At 41.9% G+C, this 5,462-nt stretch overlaps 1 long non-coding RNA gene and 1 other non-coding gene across 2 annotated transcripts; one reads left to right on the forward strand and one right to left on the reverse strand.

Moving 5' to 3' along the window:
• Positions 1 to 3,459: 3,459 nt before the first annotated feature.
• Positions 3,460 to 4,249, reverse strand: LOC105513848. Its single transcript, XR_001002090.1, has 2 exons — positions 4,058 to 4,249; positions 3,460 to 3,677 (listed from the first exon to the last, which is right to left on the reverse strand). It is a non-coding gene; the product is annotated as an uncharacterized LOC105513848 (long non-coding RNA).
• A 204-nt stretch (positions 4,250 to 4,453) lies between these two features.
• TRNAL-CAA lies at positions 4,454 to 4,558 on the forward strand. The gene is made up of 2 exons: positions 4,454 to 4,491; positions 4,514 to 4,558. It is a non-coding gene; the product is annotated as a tRNA-Leu (tRNA).
• The last annotated feature ends 904 nt before the right edge of the window (positions 4,559 to 5,462 follow it).

Consider the following 5,462-nt stretch of genomic DNA (forward strand, 5'->3'; position numbering starts at 1 on the left):
CCGCCACCTCGCCCGGCTAGTTTTTTGTATTTTTTTTAGTAGAGACGGGGTTTCACTGTGTTAGCCAGGATGGTCTCGATCTCCTGACCTCGTCTCCGCCCGTCTCGGCCTCCCAAAGTGCTGGGATTACAGGCTTGAGCCACCGCGCCCGGCCTCTTAGTGCCCTTTTTCTTGAGACTAAGAGACTTGCCCACTAGCTCCCTCCTGCAATAAATTTTGACTTAATGATGTAAGCACATTACTAAATCCTGTACTTTGTTGAACCCAGAAATTCCTCCTATATGAAGTCTCTGAGAATAATAATAAGTCCCAACCAAAGCAGCGTTAGAGAAAGGGTCTTACTTTGTCACCAAGGCTGGAGTGCAGTGGCAAGATCATCACTCACTACAGCCTTGAACTCCTGGGCTCAAGGGATTCTCCCTCCTCAACCTCCCAAAGCGTTGGGATTACAGGCATGGGCCACCATGCCAGGCCAAACAGTACTTCCATTTGATAGTATTGCCCCATAACATTTCCTTTTTCCCTGTTGAAGATAGATTTCTTAGATCTGGCTTATCTGTTGAATTAATTTTGCATTTGAAGTTTAAAATGTAAGCAGGACATTTGAAGGTAACGTTTACAGATACACACGTCTCTACCAGATTCTTCGTTCAGAGGGTGTGAAGAACTTGATTTGTATGGGATGTGATTGCCAAACCCAGTTTAGGGTTCTGATGCTGAAAAAGAATATAACAGAAAAAAGTGAGAAATACTAATTTAGATTAGAAAGATTTCAACCTACATATTTCTTTAAAAACTGGGAAGAAATATGCCAAAATATTAGCATAGATGCTTTTGATGAGACTTGGTGATTTTTTATTTTTTCTGTATTGAATGAACTCTTCACTATGGAAACCTTTAACCATACACAAAAATGAAGAAAATACACAGCGAACCCTCCTATATCATCTCCCAACTTCAACAACTACCAATTTATGGTCAATCTCATTTGAATACAGCCTCATCTCAATTTCCACCCCAATCCCTGTTAATCTCACATAATCCTGGACATATCAGAAAATCAAATTATATAACCTCACACAAAACGGTCAAGGAACTCATTTCAAGGTTGGAAATGAAATCCTGTTTTGTTTTCCATTTTCATAGACCACCATTGTCAGCTTCTTTCTCTTTTAGTCGCCCTGCTTCCCTCTGTAAATAATTTGTCAGGCCTTTTAAAATTCTTACAGATGTTTTCATAAAAATGTAGAATGGCCTGTGGGGAGTCTTATTGTGCAATAAATATTATTAGTAAATAGTTAAAATATTTACATATTTAATTATATTTTACCTTATTCCAAAAAGGACTTAAAGTCATTTAAAACATAAAATCATGTCTGGGCTCGGTGGCTCACACCAGCACCTTGGGAGGCCGAGGCGGATGGATCGTCTGAGGTCAGGAGTTCAAGACCAGCCTGGCCAACATAGTGAAAAACCCTGTCTCTACTAAAAATACAAAAATTAGCCAGCATGGTGGCAGGCGCCTGTAGTCCCAGCTACTTGGGAGACTGAGGCAGGAGAATTGCTTGGACCGGGGAGGCAGAGGTTGCAGCAAGCCAAGATTGCGCTGCTGCACACCTACCAGGCTGACAGTGTGAGACTCCGTCTCAAAAAAAAAAAAAAGAAAAAAGATGGCACAAAAAATGACCATGATTAGAGGTAAATCTATAGTATGAAAACATTACGAGGACACTAAATGTGGGCTACAGTTGGGTTTTAAAAATTGACATGGGAACCTTGTTAATTGTATGACTCCTAGTTTCCATAAGATGGAAATAATTAAATGTTTAAGGGACATAATGGGATTCTTGTTAGTAAGAGATAGGAATTTCTGCTTGGGTTCTCGGTAAATAGAAACTGTATCCCAAGAGTTTACTTTTCATAAAATAAGTCTTACAAAATCAATAAGGCAAGATGGACACCTCATAAAAATTTGGTAAGCAATTTACTGAGGAAGGAGTATAAAAACCCTTTAAACATGAATATTGAACCTCCCTAATAACAAATCTGTAAAAAAAAAAAAAAAAGCCATATCATTTTTTACCTATTAAAACGTACTGGGCACGGTGGGTCACGCCTGTAATCCTGGCACTGGGAGGCCGAGGCGGGCGCATCATTTGAGGTCACGAGTTTGAGACCAGCCTGACCAACTTGGTGAAACCCTGTCTCTAAAAATACAAAAAAATTAGCCGGGCGTGGTGGCGCATGCATGTAGTTCCAGCTACTCGGGAGGCTGAGGCAAGAGAATTACTTGAACCCAGGAGACAGAGGTTGCAGTGAGCTGAGATCATGCCACTGCACTCCAGCCTGGGCAACAGAGCAAAACTCAGTCAAAAAAAAGCTGGATAAACATTGATGTAATGGTTTCACTTTTAGAAATTTAAGGAAATAATTATGGATGTTTGAAAATATTTATGTAAGTAAAAAATTAGAAATAATTCAGTGTTCAAGAATATCAACTTGATATGGAATATCTGCAGTAATTAAGATTTATACAGGCCGGGCGCGGTGGCTCACTCCTGTAATCCCAGCACTTGGCGAGGCCAAGGCGGGGGGATCACGAGGTCAGGAGATCGAGACCATCCTGGCCAACACGTGAATTTAAAATAAAAAAAAATTAGCCGGGCTAATGGTGGTGGTGACGGGCGCCTGTAGTCCCAGCTGCTCGGGAGGCTGAGGCAGGAGAATGGCGTGAAGCCGGGAGGCGGAGCTTGCAATGAGCCGAGATCGCACCACTGTACTCCTGCCTGGGTGACAGAGCAAGACTCTGTCTCAAAAAAAAAAAAAAAAAGATTTATACAAAATATCTATAGTACTTAGCAGGTATATATGTTCGTAATATACTCATTTAGAAAGCAAGTTAGCAAATTATTTACCGCACATGGCCATTTTTTGGAAAAAATATATGCCATATGAAAGACTAAATACATAAAAATGTTAATAGTTACTTCTGACTAGTGAGATTATGAGTAACTTTAATTTTTGACCTTTGTATGTTCTACAATTTGTGTGTACTTTGCAATTAGAAAAAAATAATTATAAATAGGGTAAGATTACAGTTGCCATGTTGGGAATCACTTCCTGGACAATTTCCTTTCAATCGAAAGAAAATATACAAATCTCATGTATTGGAGGGAGACTGGGGAACCAGTGTTCACTGTACTTCTCACTACTAATTTTCTCTCTATCAAAAATAGGATATGAAACCAAGGAAGTCAATGGAAATTAAGAGCCTACTGAAACTCAGTTATTTTTCCATGCAGAAAAGAGACCTAACTTTGCCTTACAAAAAGGAAAATAAAATTTTTTAATGTTAATAAATACAAAAAGTAACGTATTAGGACAAAATCTAATTAAAATATCCAACTTTATATTTCCTCTCTCTGAACTTCACAGCCCCAAATACAAGAGTTAAGACGGTTGAGTTAAAATGTATTTATTGAACCTATACCGTGTTTGCCAGGCACTGTTACCTGGACGGCATTGGTCTACGGACATGTTATTTTAGCAGTGTCCCTGGCCTCTAGGGGCTCTTGTTCTAGTGGGAGGCATGATTTCTAAACGTTTAGTTTCAGGGCTCCATTAAAATTTGTGACCTCGGGGTTTCCCGTACTGGTGCTCAGATTGCTTGGCGAAGGCTGAGGAACAGCTAGAAAAGTGGGTCAGGCGATGTGGTGCACTCCCTTAAAAACTGCCGCCGTGTTCCCCGACCTGGCAGTGGACACTCGGAGTCCATTAATCGGCAGTATCTGAGAGCGATAAGGAAGGCCGCGGGCGAGCGCGTCGCTCCCGGAGTTTCCCCGGACCTGGGATGGCCGATCCCTCGGCGCGGACACCAGCCTTGCCCATGTGGTCCCTGTACGGACGTTCCCAGCCGTTCCCGGCTGCCACTTTCAGAGCCGAAGACAAACTTCGACGAGTAGCAAGGCAGTGACAAATGGAACCAAAATAGAAGGGCTAAAAGGGGACCTTGCCATAGAACCGGGGTCTTTTGTTAGGGTTTTGTTTTGTTCCTCACCGTCTTCCAAACAATGAAGTCCTAGGGGGAGGGTAACCATAATCAAGATTTCAGTAAACATCAGACGCTGGAGAGCCGATCCAGCGACCGAAGCAAAAGATGTTCTTTCCTTCCTGAAACCTGGGCAGGCTGCAGGCAAAAAAAAAAAAAAAATTGCACGCGTTTTTCGAGATGGGGATGACAGTTGTAAGGCACGTAAGAGACTTGATCCAGTTTTATGCATAAACATTTTCTAGTTCTGCGAAGTCTTTTCCTTTTTTAATCCACAAGTGGCTTTCTTCCCTTCTGTTACCAAGCAACCCTGACGTCATCGCGTTTCTGCGTGCGTGCACGTCACAAAAATCATTGCTTGCTGATCTCTATTTTAGCGAAAAAATCGCGTCCGTTATGCAGGGTGTCAGGATGGCCGAGTGGTCTAAGGCGCCAGACTCAAGCTTCGCTTCCCCGCGCTGGGGGTTCTGGTCTCCAATGGAGGCGTGGGTTCGAATCCCACTTCTGACACATAGTTTTTATTTTTCCTCTAATTACTTTTGAGATATCTTGATCTCAGCAGTAGGCATAAACAATTACCAACGTATATTTTTAAGAATCGGCTTTTAAATTTTTCTCAAAGGGATTGTTCAAACTAAAAACATTAAAAGTGGAAGCATCGCGATATTTTTACGAAGCCACGAGATTTGGGGAAAAAACGCCTAATAAATGGCAGATATTACTAGAGGTTGGTGTCTGTGCTGCAATGCGAGATAATCCGGAAGTCGTGGGATTCGGAACCCAGGTAGCTTCCTGCCTCGCCCAGGGAATGGAGAGAAGGGGCTCTGGGCGAGTTCTTTTCCCACTTCTCCACCAGGCTCACACGCTGTGTCTCAGATCCAAGCCCTCCCCTGGATACTTCCTGTAGCACTTTCTTACCAATCTCACAGCCCTGTGGCTCGTGACAGTGCAGTCTCTTTAAAAATCTTACACAGGTCCTCTGCTCTCCTATTTTCAAAACTCATGTAGCCAGTTCTCAAAAATGTCTTTCGTAAACTATGCACATTCACACTCGTTTCGGCATCTGATCATTACTGTTCAGTCAAAATTGAGTACCATTTTAACCACTGAATGAAATATGAAAGCTGTACCTTCCTCTCCCAAATGTAATCACCGTGAAAAATTTATTGTATTTCTTACAGTTCTTTTTTCTCTGCATTCGCATATATGTATAACATTTTGGGTTTTTTTACAGAAATGTAGTCATACTACTATACATAGGGTTCTATGACATTTTTCACTTAATATATCTTGGGTTCTTTCCATGTAGAACACTCATTCTTTTCTCTTACAAAAGAAATATTGCTGGCCGGGGGCAGTGGCTCACACCTGTTAATCCCAGCACTTTGGGAGGCTGAGGCGGGCGGATCACCTG

The sequence above is a fragment of the Colobus angolensis genome, unplaced genomic scaffold, assembly GCF_000951035.1.
Source record: "Colobus angolensis palliatus isolate OR3802 unplaced genomic scaffold, Cang.pa_1.0 Scaffold237, whole genome shotgun sequence".
Taxonomy (NCBI): domain Eukaryota; kingdom Metazoa; phylum Chordata; class Mammalia; order Primates; family Cercopithecidae; genus Colobus; species Colobus angolensis.